The 17,087-nt window shown below is 45.6% G+C and overlaps 1 protein-coding gene across 5 annotated transcripts in view; it reads right to left on the reverse strand.

Moving 5' to 3' along the window:
• Positions 1 to 17,087, reverse strand: part of LOC106506885 (uncharacterized) — a 545,630-nt gene that overhangs the window by 96,461 nt on the left and 432,082 nt on the right. For 2 of the 5 annotated variants that reach the window (XR_014836079.1, XR_014836081.1), the window contains one exon: positions 15,046 to 15,252. The exons of 2 other annotated variants lie outside the window; for them this stretch is intronic. The gene's annotated coding sequence lies outside the window, so the exon portion shown is untranslated. The remainder of the gene's footprint in view (positions 1 to 15,045; positions 15,253 to 17,087) is intronic. One more of the 5 variants, XR_014836080.1, reaches the window with a different exon arrangement.

Consider the following 17,087-nt stretch of genomic DNA (forward strand, 5'->3'; position numbering starts at 1 on the left):
TGTTTCCTGCAGATTTTATATGGTATGTAACATGAGGTAACCAAAACAATGTGCTACAAATCTCAGCAGGAAGAAATGACACTGAGGGGAGCTGAATGCACTGATTATTTTCAGAAATGTTGGAGAGGAATGTTGAAGCACTGGGTGCAGGACCACTAGTGAGCACCTATTACTTCTGACTTTCAGTGGCCACACATAGGCATGGCTACCAGAACCCCATAGGAGCTGCATCCAAGGCTGGTCTCCTGCTTCCCACCAGTCTCCTCCCAGAAGCCACCATGAAGCCAGATGGCAGATACACACCATGCATTGGGTCCTCCTCTTAGTTTACAGAGAGAATGGAGAAGGATGAACACCCACAAATTTTGCTAGCCACCTGTGCCAGTTCTGGCTGGACTCTCTGCTTTGCCTATGCTTCATGCAGCTCTAAATGAGGTCTATCACTGCAATATCCCTTGAAAGATCTGTCTGCTCATTCTGCTTACCAATGATGCACAAATTTCATCAATACAGTATCAACCAGCAATCAGTGGCTCTCCCAAATAGGTCCAATCTAATTAAAGAAGATTCTGTAATTTCAGAAAGTCCTATATTTCTAAATGATATATTTTCAAAGATTCTGCTTTGACCTGTGAACCCAGCTACACAATCCCTTCTGAAGATGCTGTGTTGGCACCCTAGTGGAACACAGCTTACAGAAGCCATGGACTTGAGTCTGGAGAAGATAAGTTTGAGATGAGTGTTTTCTGAAAGCTGTCCCCAAAGTTCTCATGAGCAATTTCCTCCAGAGTTATTTCCAGTCTCCCACTTTCCAATTTCCATACTGTTATAGCAGATGAGTTAAAGTTACCTGCCCACAGGCATGAAGAGCACCAGAGATGACCCTTTACACCCCCACCCACTGCTAGGTCACCCAGGAACAGCACAGTAGGCTGAGAGGCCACACAGCATCAGGCAGGCACATCTGGGATGACAGGATCCCCTACCATACCTCCATAGCAACAAAACTGTGACTTTATAAATCTGATCTCTCCCCTGACTTAGAAAGAAATGCTTCAAGTGAGATAGAGGTGTGCCGATTGAGAGATACTGGCAATGAATGGACCTGATTTGGGATTCTCATCACAGCTGTGAAGGACGCCAGGCTCTGCATGTGCTTTCTGCTTCTCAAATAGAGAAACTACAAAGCAGTTGAGGGAGTGACTTTAAAAACACGTAGCCACCACTGTGCCTCGGTCACTTCTCCCCATGCCAGGCGTGATGGAGTGGAAAGCCTCCAAGACAGGTATCATCCTCCAACTCTGAGCTCAGTGTATCCAAGGACTCACCACTCAGACCTCCAAATCAGGGACCAAGGGCCCAGCCACTGGGCAGCCATGCATACTGTCCGGCCATGCCCCCACCTCGCCTCCTATAGCTGAGGCAGCAGGGTTGCTAGGGCAAGCCGTACAGTGCCTCCTCCTAAGGATGTCCGCATCACCCCTGGAACCTCTGCCAGCATCCCCTCCCGGCACAAGGGGCTCTGCAAATGTGATGAAATGAAGGATCTTTTTTTTTTTTAAGGGCTACACCTGCAGCACCGGAGGTTCCCAGGCTAGGGGTCAAATATGAGCTGCACCTGCTGGCCTGCACCACAGCCACAGCAATGCCAGATGTGAGCCTTGTCTGTGACCTACATCAAAGTTCACGGCAACACCAGATCCTTAACCCACTGGGCGAGGCCACGCATCAAACCTGCAACCTCATGGATACTAGTCAGGTTCGTTACCAATGACCAGACGGGAACTCCCGAAGTTGAGGATCTTGAGTTGGGAAGATTACCCTAGATGCTCTTCCTGGACCCAATGGAACCACAAAAGTTGTTACAAGAGGGAGGCAGGGGTGGCAGAGAGAAGGAGGAGTGAGGATGAAAGCAGAGGTGGAAGGGAGAAAGAGAAATTTGAGGATGCCACACCACTGGCGTTAAAGATAAGAGCCAGGAGAGAAGGGGTGTGAGGTGGAAGAGGCCAGGAAATGGATTCTTCCCCAGAGGCCCCAGAAGGAACATAGCTTTGGATGTAGCCCCACAAGCCCCGTCTTGGACTTCTCGTCTACAGAATTGTAAGGCCTAAACTTGTGTCACTTTAAGCCACCAAGCGTGATAACTCATTACAGCAGCATCAGGAAACGAATACAACTGGTTTTCTCAACCTGACTCTTTTTGCTCATTTCTTGAACAGCCAGGACCCTCCTCCTTTTTTCTTGTTCTTGGATCTCCTTTGCGTAAAACTCCATGGTCAGCCCATCCAGCATAGCTCTTAAAATACTACATGTACCAACGAGGAATTTCATCATTCTTTCTAGGTATCAGAGTCTGGCTCACAGGCTACCTTTTTGTTGCAAAATCCTTTGTTTGCTACCAGAAACCAAACATTGCCTTGATGCTTGTCATTTCAATTCTTCATAAGACAATGAACCTGCACCACATGGTCACCCCTGCCAGGCAAAGGGAAAGGCTGGACCCAAAAATGAAAAAGAGAACCAAAGGAGAAAGGAATCACTTAATAACATACCTTCTGATACAGAAGTTCCCCCCGCAGTGTCAGGAGAAAAATGAAGTCTTTGTCCTTGGTCTCTAGTCTAGGTCAGCAAGGTCAAAACTTGAGTTTTGAACTTTGAGCTTCAGAATCACAGGTGGGGTGTGTTAAAATACGGGTTACCAGGCCCCACTCTCAATGCTGTAGACTCAGTGGGTTTGGGGTAGAGCTGAGGATGTGCTTTTCCAAGAGGTTCCCAGAAGAAGTTGGGGCTGCTTGACCACCGGGAGAGATGAGATGCAAGCTGGATGATCAAAAACACAGGGTAGCGAGTGGCAGTGCTGTGTGAGAGATACAGCAAGCCAAGGAGAAGACGAAAACCACTGTTGCTTGGAAAGGGAGACACAGCATCACGGGAGCATGGCAGCTGGACCTCAGCAGACGCCAAGGAAAGACACAATTCCAGGTCCAAGGAAGGACACGTATGGAAGCAGAGAAAGGACGTGACAATATCTGGCTGGGAAATGGCCCACAGACCCATCAGGGGGTGACAGGTGTGTAAAGCAGATGAAGAGTCTGGGCAGTTAGATGGGTCTAGGCTAGCTGACTTGAGTACCAGGTAAGCTCTCTGCAATTTAGTGCACCAAGTCCTTATGACAGAGGACGTGCCAGGTAGCAAGAGGTAGGGAACAACAACTGGTCCTGTTGGGAGCTGGAACCTACCTTTAGAAAAGAGGACTCTTTGGGGGGTGGATTTCATGCAGGAGAAAAGAAGAGGATGAAGATGTTTTGGGCAGCCGTCAGAATTGGGGTCCAAGCCCAAGCTGGTGTTACATGCATGGGGATGAGACTAATGTGAAGCAGAGGCAAGAGAGGAAATCAAAAGATTTGTTCAGATGGTTCAGTGTAGGTCGGAAAGAGAGGGTCAGAGTAGGCAGAGGAGACAGGAGGATCAGAGCTGAAGATGAGCAGCAAGTCCAAGGCAGGACCAGTGAGTCCGCTCATCCACGGGATGGATGCCGCCAGAGGAAGCTGTGGGCAGAGCAGTGGTGGGCAGGTTATCTTTTCCAACTGACCCCGGCTCCAGATTTCATTTCTGAAAGGCTTGCCTGTCTGTACCAAGATGCATCCTGACAGGGCAGTGAAATTAAGTAACACTTTGATTATATGTTCTACTAGGGGCAATGACCAAAAAAATGATATATGTGTTTCTGAGGCCAGACCTCAATGTTCCTAAGTCAGTTTGAAAAGTAGAAAAAAAAAAAAAAAACTGACAATTTTCCTTTGTTCTAGCAGGAGAGGCAGATCTCGTTTTTGGAGAAAGACTGAGCTTCCATGGGGGATGAAGTCCCGTGTATATCTCAGTGAGTTATCTGGACGGGTAAAGAGAAAGCCTCAGCATGCTCTCAAAAGGCAAAGTTCAGAGTAATGAGGAATTCAACAATGCTGCATTGTTCACAGAGACGCCTTTTGGCACTGGAAGCCGAGGTCTGGCCCCAGGGAGATAACGCATCTCCTCGCCTTAGACTTACGATGGGATTACGTCCATACCCCCACCAACACCTTAGCCCAGCCTACCTTAAATGCACTCAGAACACTTACATGAGCCTATAGTTGATCAAAATCATCTAACCCAAAGCCTGTTTTATCATAACGTCTTGAATATCTCGTGCAATTTACTGAATGCTGTACTGAAGGTGAGAAGCAGAGTGATGGTCTGGGTGCAGAGTGGTTGGAAGCATATGGGTTGTTTCCACTGGTGATCATGTGGCCGGCGGGGACCCACTGCTCACTACCACTGCCCAGCATCGCTGGGGTATCACCGTCTGTATCACTAGCCCAGGAAAGCGTCAACATTCAAAATTGGAAGCACGAAAGCCACGGAATATGTACTGCTTCTGCACCATCATAGGGTGGAAGCATCCCTATCATGAGATTGATGGGGGAAAGGAGGAATTTCCTGCTCTCTCTGGGGAAGACTGAAAAGAGAGCCCTAATTCCTGACGGTGGCAGAAAACAGGGCCCTAGAAATGGCACCAGGCCAGGAAAGGGGAGAGAGAAAGACAAGGTGGGTGGATGTGGGGAGCCTGGGGGCGTGAAACATGGCAGATGCTCTGGGTTAGGACACTGCAATTCCCTCAGGCCAGCCTCACACCTTCAGTGCAAGTTTATCCAGGGCTTGGCTGAGGATGCGAAGTTGTCAACTCAGCTGTGGATACAGGTGTAGGTGTAGACAGACATGGAGACGTACGCACACAGGTGGATGGACATGGTACAGGTGTAGGTGAAGGCACAGACATAGAGGGAGGTATACAGGTGGAGACAGAGGCGTCCTTACAGAGGCAGAGGTAACTTTAGATTTAGGTATAGAAACTTATATAGATAGAGCTGAACGGTCGTAGCCATAGACACCGATGAAGAAAAAGGTAGTTTTAGAAATAGGTGTAGGTAGCTCCACACGCACAGGCAGAGATATAAGAAAAGGTATGCAGCGTCTGGGCTGGTACCCCTGGGTTCTTCCCACCCACGGTGACAAACCGACAGAAGCTGAACATCCAGACATTTCATGCGTTCAGTGCTATCGCTGAGCAGGGCCACCCTGGGGACTTTGGAGGCAGCATCCTGCTCTTCCCCGACCCACACAAAGATGCGGGAGGAGGGACCAGGTGAGCATCGAGGTCTGCCCCCCACCTACGTGCTTCACCAGCGAAGGCGGTCTTGTTTGCATAGATATGACATCAATGTTTACTTTAAGGCACAACATATGGCTCAAATGAGAGTTTGTGGTCTCAGGTTCACCAGCTCTAATTAGGCATGATCTTCATTACGTGGGAAAAGCATCTCCTGGATGAACTTTCCAAGACTATTTAAACATAAGTCATTTAAAGCCATATTAAAAATCAGGGAGCCATGACAACCAGCCATCATAATACAATACCTTTGTTTGGATAGTACCTGGGAAAAGAGATGTACAATTATCTTGGCTTATGAACTGGCTTCGTAACGACATGTCATGCTCATTTCACATTCATTTCAAAAGCCAATTTTGAATTTTCTAACTATATATGTTTTAAACAATTAAGGCTAATATCATTTTATAAAATATAATCCATGGCTACATGCTTATTTTAAACCTTCTATTGTCAGAGGAAATAGAACAGCATTCAAACCGGTGTTCATCAATTTTAACTTCTAGAAAATACAGATAATTCAAATTTCTAGCATAGAGTATAACATTCTTTCCCAATGACTATATGCTCTTTCATTCGAAAGACCCCATTCTTCTGGTTCCCACGCCCTGCCAAGAATGTGATCTACCTCGATTTACCACCTTCTGCTTCTGATTAGCATCCTCAGGACCTGGTTGGTTCTTTAAGCCACAGCCTAGTGGGAATTACAAATACAGCTTTTGCTAAATTCATTCTTTCGTTTTCAAAATGAGTCTATTGTGCATTTACATCTGCCAAGTATCACGCGAACTAGACACAATCACATACACACACAGAGGGACACTTGCCATGGAGTCAGGGAGATAGGCTTTCGTGAAACACAAATAACCATGCAATTACAATTGAGCAAAGGGCTACGGAAGAAACAAACAGAGCTGGGAGAGGATTTCAGAGCCTGACCTATTTAAACACAGAACAGATCCCGAGGCAAAGCTTCCACCACAAGTCTGGCTGGGGAGAGGAGAGGTGAGATGGGGAAGGGAAGAGAGCCCATAAAAGGACCTAGGAAGCCAGCTATCACGATGGCAACTGGAGCTTCATCCCATCAGCAAACCGTGGAGAATGATGCAAAATGCCTCTTCTGACCCAAGCAGCGAGGAGGCTGGCTGGGGTATGATATACCAGCTTGCATCCATCATCAGCACGAGATGCTTTCCAGGGAGTGGTGATCCCCCAGTGTTTGGGGGCCCTTGGCACCCACAGGGAGGTCAGCCTTCCACGGTCCTGCAGTTACCGGCACAACGAAATGGTTACGGTCCCAGGGATCTGAGACACACATGGACAGCATCTGCCCCTGGGAGATCCCACAAGCACCCGCCCTGACAAAAGACAACTTCAACTGAAGGAAAGTCTTCACAGAAACAGATTTGACAACAAGAACCAGGTTACTTCTTTAGAAGAACAGAGATAGTGCTGCCAGAATACACAGCAGAGCCATCGGCACAGATAAGGTGCTTTGGGACCTTCCAAATCGACACGGAATGTGAGAATGGTCTGGCCAGGGCCCAGCTGTGGATGTGCATACTGCATGAAGGAGGACCTCTGGGCTCCCTATGTATACATGAGGCAGAAGGAGTCCTGTATGTTGGCCTGCTGGATACGTAGGACATAGCATCCCGCCCCAGCTAACAGCACTTCATTAATTGTCAGATGAAATAACACAGGTCACACATGTAAGATGACCACAGGCACAGTATGCGAGCATGCACCCCTTTGGTTATACACAGAGCCCTCTTTGGTTTTTATTTTTAATTTTTGGCTGCACCTGCAGGATGTGGAAATTCCTGGGCCAGGTTTTGAACCCATGTCACAGCAGTGACAAGGCCAGATCCTTAACCTGCCACCAGGGAACTCCACCGAGCCCTCAGTTCTTACCCTCGGGCTCTCCAGGGAAGCATGCTTGGTGCACACATATCCCTGTTCTGTGGAATCACGGCAGACAGATGCTTTGAAGATGCCTCGCTGTCTCGGCTTCAGCAGTGGGCTCTGCTTTGTCTCATCAGGGATCCAGGACTGCCGGGGATTTCCGAGCATATTTTAAAATTTTTCCCATTCAGACATTCCAAAATTGCATTTATGCAGATAGTAAAAGGAATCTTAAAATAATACCAACTTTTTCAAAGGTTACTCTCAAAACAACAGATGAGAGTTACATGGAAAACGCATGAGCCACTGATATATGTCACAAATTTGCTTTCCTTATGCACGTACATTAGATCTCCGAATTTAAACAAGTTACTTTACACACCCAAGACTCATTTTCGTCCTCTGTAAAGTTCTATTTAATAGGATTATAGAAGATTAAAGGAGTTAATTGCTCAGCAATAGCGCTTGGCAGAGAGAAAACAGCCAATAAAATGTTAGCTCATGTTGCCATTGTTAATTTCTAAGATGACTGTATAATTTTATCACCCAGACCTTGGAGCCTTTTCCTAGTGGAAGTAAAAGTTATGATTAATTATGCCAGGACTGCAGGCATCCACCTGGACTATTCCAGGAAAAGGAGGATGTTTATGTCCAGGAACACGATCAACAGGATACAGATGCAAGCAGTCATGCCATCATCTCAGCTGGGCTTCATTGCCAGAAGGCTGATTCCTGAGTTAACAGAGTTGTACGGACAACCTGTGTGGGTGTGATGGCAGCTAGAAAACAATGTTGGGGAGAGCACACTCCGCTGAGCCTCCACTCCACTACCGGGTATTGACTGAAGATTCAGTGGTGGAGCAAAACAGATTGCTTTGCAATTAACGCGGAAACATCCTCTCTGCATCAATGCCTTCTCTCCAAGCAGACACACATTCTGGACCAACGACTGCAAAGTGCTTTATGGCCTGAGTTTGTATAACAGCCTGGGCGTGGAAATGCAAAGGTCGGAGTGCACCAAAGAAAACCTCCCAGCAATGAGAAAATCATGCTTGAAGTAAGGAAGCCCCACCTCTAAGACCCCTATTTCAATTCTCCAAGATCAAGACTCTGAGATTTTCAAAAAATTTCTAATGCCTGACCCTTTTCTAAACAGCCTTGATATTGAGGAAGACTTTCAAAATCTTTGAATGGGTCTCGTGACCATCTGGGCCATTTGATGTTTCTTCTCATGTCTGGGTCTGCCATCGGTCCTCTAAGTCTTGACCCAACCTCCAAGCTGGCCCTCTTGTTATGCCTATCAGCAAATAACAGCAGGACACGGTAAGTCCTGCCGTGGTTGCATCGGACAGGGAGCATGATGGCAAACATGATGGGCTCTGGTCTGCTTGGAAACGTCATCCCCTTCTCAGATGCTCCCTCCCTCGGCTCTATCTTTGGGCACAGTCGGCCTCTCTAGGGTGGATCTCAGGAGTGGAACTGCAGGGACGTGGAACACGCGTTGTGGCCACTTCCCTGCATATTTGCAAACTGCTCACATACAATGGCCTTGCTAACAGAGTGTTGCCAGATTCCGAGATTTGCCACTCGGATGGATGGGAAAATGTATCCTTTTTTTATTTCAATTTGCATTTTCCCCCATACCACCACTCTTGAGCGTCTTTTCAAGTTGTTATTGCTATTCTCCATGACTGCTGTTCATTGCTAATTTATATGCTTTGGTGAATGGTCCATGCAAAGTCCTTAAGCATTTTTTTCCATTGATCTCTTCGTCTCTTCCCAATTGACTTGTTGGATTTTTATCTCCTAAACAATAACCCCTCGGTCTGATATAGATACATAGTAGAGAGAGAGAGAGAGATAATAGGTAGGTAGGTAGGTGGATAGACAGACAGACAGAAGATATGTTGATTGCAGATATCTTCATCTATTCTGCTATGTACCTCAAAGTTTTAAATTTATGGTGACACATCATGAAAATATTTCAGATTTGGATTAAAATGTATTTAGTAATATTTATTGATGAGTTTGGGGTTTGCATATGGCTTTAAAAGCTTTAAAGTGTTGTTTCCTATTATAAAGACATTAATCATTTTCATTCAAGTGCTTTCAAAGCTCTGTCTTTGCACATTTAGGTCTTAATCTGTCTCTATTTATGCCATGAGATAGAGATCTAATGTAAAAAAATTTTTTTCTAGATGAAAAGCCAATTCCCTGAATCCTGTTTACAGAATTCAATTATATGAAACGGCATGTACTTATGGATCAGTTTCTGGAACCAGACATCCATGATTTTGTCACAGCACTTTGCAAAAATCTTGATTTTGAATTTCGAAAGAACTCCTCATTATGTTCTGAGTTTTTAGAATTTTCAGTATTATTTTGGTTAGTTTTGGAAAGACTGCTATTACTTGTAAACTTAACCATGCTTGCTGAATACCAACCAAACAAAACAAACTTATTAGGATTTTTATTTAAATGCTCTTGGTATTTATTCACCTTTCTGAAAAACCAACAGCATTATTATAAGGTCCATCTAACTTACACTATTTCAGGTGTTGGGTATATCTATACTGTTTAGCATTATTTTATAATTTTTCTCTAGGCAGAGTTCATATTGCTTTTGTACAGTATATTCCTAGATAATGTATAAACTTTTTTGCTACAGTGAGTGAGATCACTTTCCTTTCACATTGACTAATTTGGTTAGTTCCAGCGCGGTAGAATGCTACTGCCTTCTGTCAAAGTGAGACAATAAAAATGCATACATGAGCACTCTCAGGTGGCATTTTATCAACCACAAGTATGTTTAGCTGTGGGTTTTATTCAAGGTGATTCTTAGAAGCACTGAATTTTAAAAGGGCTGAGTCAATCCATAGACAGGTAAAATGACACATTATGCAACATATCCCAGAGGTTAAAGCAATTACACAGGTGCTGAATTGTTGAAGAGGTACATTTACTGAGCTCTAGTTAGGAGATGCCACCTGGAACAGGTGAATCATATAGACGTTGCACTGAAACAGGTAGTGAAGTTTGGGCATCCATTCAAGCAGCTTTGGATAACCAAAGATGTTTAAATTTCTCCCTAGTTTAAGACCAGTTAACAACCTAACCACATGGAACCTCACTTAGGGTCTTCTGGTTCTTATATGCCAGAGTCAGACTCACTTTAGTGGCTTGTATACGTGGGTCTGCCTTGGCACAAACCTACAAGGTGCACCATTTAGCATGCACCAGCAGGGCTTGAAGCCCAGTGCCCAGGACTTGAACTCTGTCTGTGCTCTGGGTATGTGCACACAAGACCATGCCTGAGGGAGTGTGCCCAGAAGCACCTCAGAGAGCTTTGCAGGGTCTGGTGACTTGAGCCACAGCTCCCTGTGATCGGGTCAGTGGAGCCACAGCTCAGGACACTCCCCATCTGGGAGGGGGGTTCATGGGAAGGGGCTCCTAGAGCAGTCCCGTTGACACAGGCCGGGAGGGGAGGCATTCATGCCTTTGTTGAGAAGCCTGGAGACTCCCAGCACTTGTCACAGAGATGTCAGGAGACCCAGAGGGGGAGGGGAGAGAGGGATGCAGGGCAGGTTCCGGAGAGCACAAGCCAGGGGATGCTGCCCACGCTGGTCCAGTGCACATTTGCTGGCGGGCTTGGTTCACTCAGTGATGGGAGGGGCGGGCTGTGGAATTTGGCAGTTGATTCGTGGTTGAATGGGGATTCTACAGGCAGTGTTCACAGTAATGCCACAGTCTCAGCATTTAAGTCGTGTTCTGCCTCGTGTTGTTTTGTTTTCCTTTGTTTTCTTTTAACTGCCTGAACTTCTACCTAGAAATTGCTCCTCAATTTTCTCCCTGTAAACCTATAGCACTTTTCACCTAAATTAACGGTGCTTTATAACCAATTCTTTGCAATTTCTCGTTTCATTTTTTAATGTTCTCTTTCTACATCAACCTTTTAAGTGTGGACTAATCCAAGATTCAATTGTCAGGCCTCTCTTTTTCTCTTTCTAAATTCTCTTGCCAAAAGTTTACCCTGATGCCTTAAATATCATCTACATAATGCTACTCAGACATCCACTTCCAAGTCTGGAATGCTGTCCTGAGGTCTAGATGGATCACTCAGCTCCCTATTTAACCTATTCACTTAAAAGTCAAAAAAAAAAAAAAAAAAAAAAAAAAAAAAAAGGAAACTTACTCTACTTTTCCCCGATTTCTATAAATACCACTGTAATCTAGTCTTCCAGTTGCTCAAGCCTTCCTTGATAGCCTTTTCCTCATATTCCCTCCATCTGGGAGTCTTAAACATCCTACCTCTCTGAAGGATTCTGCATCTTCCTCTAGAGAATGTTGGCTTTTCCTTAGGTGTCTTTCTGACATAAACATGCATACATATACACGCTGTTTTTAATGTATGTCGTCTTTATGATCTGACAGGTAGATATGTGTGCATGCGTATGCATTGCATGTGTGTTAGTCACCTACTGTTATATAATAAATACCATAAAACCTAGGGCCAAGGCAACCTTTATGATCTCATAGAGTCTGTGAAATGTTGTCTTCACAAAGCTTGCAGGAGCTGGGATCACCTGAAGGCTGACCTGATGGTAGATCTGCTTCCAGCCTCACTCAGGTGATCGTTTGTAGGGTTTAGCTCCTCACTGACTTTTGAGCCAAGGATGCCCTTATTTCCTTACGACTTGGGCTTCTCCACCATGAGGGGATGAAGCAACCAGCTTCCCCAGAGCCAGCGAGCAGGAAGAGCCAGATTCAAGAGAAAGTGCATGCATGCAAGACAGGAGTCAAACCCCTTTACATCCTCATCTCACAGGCACATTTACCACCTTTGCTCTATTCTATTTGTCCGTCGCAAGTTACTAGATGTGGGCAACGATCAAGGAAAAGCGATTACAGAAAGACACAAAGAGGGATCCAAAGGACCACAGCAGTCTCCCTATCTTGCCTCAACTCGAGATAGATTTCTTCCTGACTCCAGGCCCCTGACCACCCTTTTCTTACAGCACTCACTTAAGAAAACTGAAATTACAAATTTTCTCTGGCCCTTTGAGATGTGCACCTTCTTCCAGCCTCTTGTGGGCTCCATAAGCCAGGAAAGTCTTTCTAAAGCACTTGGGAACCCTCCTTTTGAAATGGAACCATCAGGGCTAAAGCCCCTGTTGCCTAGTCTCTGTGGGAGGGGGGCAAGGGCAAACAGAAGGCCTCAATCGTGCAGACCAGCACCCCCAAACATCCTCCCAAACTTTTCAACTAGCTCATTCCAGGACTGAAAATCTCTCCCAAGTTTGATTTCAGTGGAATTAAGTTCAGTCTCTCTCTGCTCCTGCAAAGGTCTTGAATAAAATCCTTCTTGCCACTTAAAAAAAAAAAAAAATGTCCAGTACAGGAGTTCCTGTTGTAGCTCAGCAGTTATCGAACCTGACTAGCACCCATGAGGATGCGGGTTTGATCCCTGGCCTCACTCAGTGGGTTAGGGATCTGGTGTTGCCGTGAGCTGTGGTGTAGGTTGCAGACATGGCTCCGATCTGACGTTGCTGTGGCCGTGGGGTAGGCTGGCAGCTGTAGCTCTGATTCGACCCCTACCTTGGGAACTTCTGTATGCCATGGTGCAGCCCTAAAAAAAAAAAAATGTCCAGTACAATTTTTCTTTTACCATAGTAGAGACAGTGATCACTAGAGGTCATTTCAGAAGCTTCCTCCTGCTGTGTGTGTGTGTGTGTGTGTGTGTGTGTCTAGTAACTGCATAGTAACGGCATGTAGATAACACAAAATGCCATTTCAGTTCCCTTTCACTGATACATTTTGGGTTTATCTACATATTAAAGGAACACTTGTGGTGTTCTGACGTTGAGGTGGCAGATCCTAGTGGATACAAACACAGTCCTTTTGTCCTTCATAGGATGGATGCTGGACCTGGCTCCCGACAACCTGCAGAATCATCACGTAAAACCCCATTTGGTGCAACCATGATAGCACACGTCCGCAGTACCCCTCCCAAGGGGAGAAAAGATGAATTTCCCACCGGTAACCAGTAATCTGTGCCCCATTAGACCCAAGATTATTCCTGGCCCCATCATTAATACTCAGCAAAGGAAAACAAACACAATTTAGGAGAAATGAATCACCTTCCCCTGCCTTCATTGAGAACCCACTTTGCTGCAGCCAGACTTGACATTAACATCTTAATAGCTCTGATAGAATCACTTAGGAGCCCAGCTTCACATAAATAGAAAAAAATGTTAATGAGACGAAAACGTGGGTGCTTAATAAATGTGCCTGAAATGAAATGACCTTTACTTATTCCCTGAGTAATTAAAGTCATCAGGGAGGCCCGGCTGTGATGAGACATGTCAGCGAAGAGATCGGAATACAGTTTAAAAAAAAACACGTTTGATATGTGTTGCAGAGGATAAAGTGCTTTTTTAAAAAAGATTGCTTTTTAAGTAAACCAGAGTTTTTTTCTGACTGTTCTTCCTTCAGAGCAGCATCAGCAGTATAAAAACACAGGACTGAAAAATACCATCCCAATGGAATAAAAAGGAACAGAGGGAGATCTATCTTAGGAGTCTGCAGCTAGCCTTTGAATTCCAGTTAGGCATTTCCCCATGGCATGGGATACCCATCAGAAAGCAGTGCCTCAATGGCACTGGATCACTTCAAGTTCCTCTGGTGTTACTCTTGGGGAAAGAGGAGATGAGGAATGCATTGTCCCCAAAAAGCCTCAGTCCTTTCTTTGAACAGCAAAATAAGTATCCCCATCCCAAACATTTAATCCACATTCAAGGCTCAGTGATAACGCTGTCCTGTTTTGGACGGGCCAGAGGCATTTGGGCACTGCTGCCTTAATTCCAGCTTTAATACATGCAATGCAAGCCGCTGTTATCACCAAACTTTCTTTCCTATTCCTTTCATCAAAAAGTCCCAACTGGAGTTCCCGTCGTGGCGCAGTGGAAACGTATCCAACTGGGAACTATGAGGTTGCGGGTTCGATTACTGGCCTTGCTCTGTGGGTTAAGGATCGGTGTTGCTGTGAGCTGTGGTGTAGTTCGCAGATGGGGGTGGGATCTGGCGTTGCTATGGCTGTGGGATAGGCTGGTGGCAACGGCTCTGATTAGATCCCTAGCCTGGGGACCTCCAGGTGCCATGGGGGTGGCCCTCAAAAGACAAAACAACAGCAACAAAGTACCAACTGCCAAACCTCTAAGCTTTCTCATCTAAGCTGTGTGTTAGCTGAGGGCAAAACCAAGGTTTCCTTTCACACACGCATCACCCCCCCGCTTTAAGCACCCAGGCACTTGAGAGATGGTTACAAACACAACAAAACCTATTGCTGAAGCAGAGCTCTCAAAACTCATTGTTTTGACTTCAGCGAGCTCATCCCTTTGACCAAATACACATTCATGCAGGTGGTAACAGTATAATCCCACATCACCCTTGTTCCCCTAGCCACTGTGCTCCTTATTTTGAAATAATTGTGCATGTACTCACTTCAGTGCTACTACGGGAGGGCATCATTTGGTTCAGAATCATTTGTTGCCCCGAAGACCTCTTTACCACGTTTAAATGTAAACAGGAGAGTCAGGTCAGGAGCAATACCACACAGAGCCAGACGATCCGGTTGGGGAGGTAGAGAAGAAGGGCTGTTTGTCTACACTCTACACTCTCTTGTGAAAAGACATTACCGTTCTATTCTCACTCATGGCATTGTGGCTTGCCTTTCTCTTCCTTTTTTTTTTTTTTCTTTTTTGGTTTTAATTTGGTTTAATTTGGTACTTTTATCTGTCCGCCTACATTTTACTTCTCCCTTCTAGAGAGATGTTAGATGTTTTCTCTTTCCCCATCCTCTTCAGCTTGGTGGCTGCTTTTTCTGGTACTTTTCATCCTTCTCTCTACAGTCCTCCCTCCTCCTGCGTCACTCCTACCTTTTCCTTTCGACGTCTGACGTGTGGATGTGAAGTTATCCCAGTTCTTTACATACGTGTGTGACGTCCACAGAGCAAGCATGAGCGACCGGCAGTGCATCTGGGATTCCATGAGAAGCAGCCTAAATCAGGAGTAACCAACACCCTGCGGTGACCAACACAAAGAAAGGCTCTGCTTCTTTTTATGAAGAGAGATCGAGCAACTGCCTGAAAAGACAGATAGGGCAAATTGGGCACAGGCTGGAAATGAAAAAAAAAAAAAAAAGCCACCCTGCCACTGCCTACAATGTTCTAATTTTATGCACTCAGCATTCAAGCAATAAATTGAAAGATGGGGAGTTCCCGTCGTGGCGCAGTGGTTAACGAATCCGACTAGGAACCATGAGGTTGCGGGTTTGGTCCCTGCCCTTGCTCAGTAGGTTAATGATCTGGCGTTGCCGTGAGCTGTGGTGTAGGTTGCAGACGCGGCTCGGATCCTGCGTTGCTGTGGCCCTGGCGTAGGCCGGTGGCTACAGCTCCGATTGGACCTCTAGCCTGGGAACCTCCATATGCCGCAGGAGCGGCCCAAGAAATAGCAAAAAGACAAAAAAAAAAAAAAAAAAAAAAAAAGAAAGATGGTCACACTGAATTGGAGCCTCTAATTTGAAGTCCTAAGAATTGTCCTTCCATGATTTCCACACCATCACTGGTCCGTATTGACTGCGAGGTCAGTGTTCTCCAAGGAAACTTGTACAAATCAAAAATTGATCCATCTCTCCAGCAGCCAGGCACATGTGTTTACACATAGGCTGTCACTGGAAGACTGAACAGGACTGAGTTCAAAGGCTATTCCAAAATTTCAGTTTAAAATTGTGATGTTAATTGTATGACAATTTGACTGGGCCACGGAGTGCCCAGATAGTTGGTCATGTATGGGTGGGCCTCATCTAATCAGGTGAAGATCCAAATAGAACAGAAAAGTTGACCATCCCCCACATAAAAATTCATGCAGCCTGACAGCCTTCAAACTGGGATGTCAACTTTTCTCCTGCCTTCAGACTTAAATGGAAACACTGGCTCTGCCTGGGTCTCAGGCTTTGGGACTCAGACTAGAATTCAACTCTCAGCTCTTCTGAACCTCTAGCTTGCTGACACACCCTACAAGTCTGGGACTTGCCAGTTTCTACAACTATACAAACCAGTTCTCTACAATCACCCTCTTTCTAGTGTAGACATATCCTATTGGTTCTTCTGTTTCTCTGGAGATACCTGATTAATATGAAAATCTTGCTGATGGGTGAAAGCTTAGGACATGTATCAGAGCATTATATTCTTACACACAAGGCAAATAAGACCCAGAAAGACTGAGGAATTTGATGAAAGCTGAACAATGAATTAGAGTCATCGATAGCTGCTTCTTCTCAGGCCTCATAAGGACTCTAGGGCACTCACAGCTTTATGATGTTGGGCAGATCTGAGTCCAGTTCTTTAGCCTTCAGAGGTCAGAGAAGCTACAGTGAGTAGAACACGCAGAAGAAGAGGCAAGCATTCTTCCAGAATTAGGAAGTTTGCTCCACCCAAGCAGATGGTCTAGAATTGCACTATCCTCATTACTAATTTGACTTCCTCAAAATGTCGAGAGCACTCGCCTTGGCCCCAAGATATAAGCCTAGCTCTCGTCAGCTTCATCAGTTTCATGATGCCTGAACAATAGCGCCTTGCAAGAAAACTCAAGAGGACATGGAGACCAAACCATGAGAAGCGCTCTGGGGGTGTAATGGGTGGAATGGCCTCCCACAGATGCCTGCTTCCTAAGCCCCAGAATCTGTGAATATGCGACTTGACCTGGCAAGATAGTCATTGAAGACATCATTTGGTTAAGGATGTGCAATTGGGAGATTACACTGGCTTATCCACATGGGCCCTATGTAATCGCAAGGGTCCTGAGAAGAGGGAGGCAGGGGTTCGGAGGGAGAGAAGGAGATGTGATGATGGAATCAGCTCCCTTGGAGAAAGAGGGAAATCTGACCATGTGATGCTACTCACTCTGCAAATGGGGGAAG

Source organism: Sus scrofa, chromosome Y (assembly GCF_054392235.1).
Source record: "Sus scrofa isolate SSC_HxYL_T2T_F1_AM1 chromosome Y, Sscrofa_HxYL_maternal_Yorkshire_Landrace_v2.0, whole genome shotgun sequence".
Lineage (NCBI taxonomy): Eukaryota > Metazoa > Chordata > Mammalia > Artiodactyla > Suidae > Sus > Sus scrofa.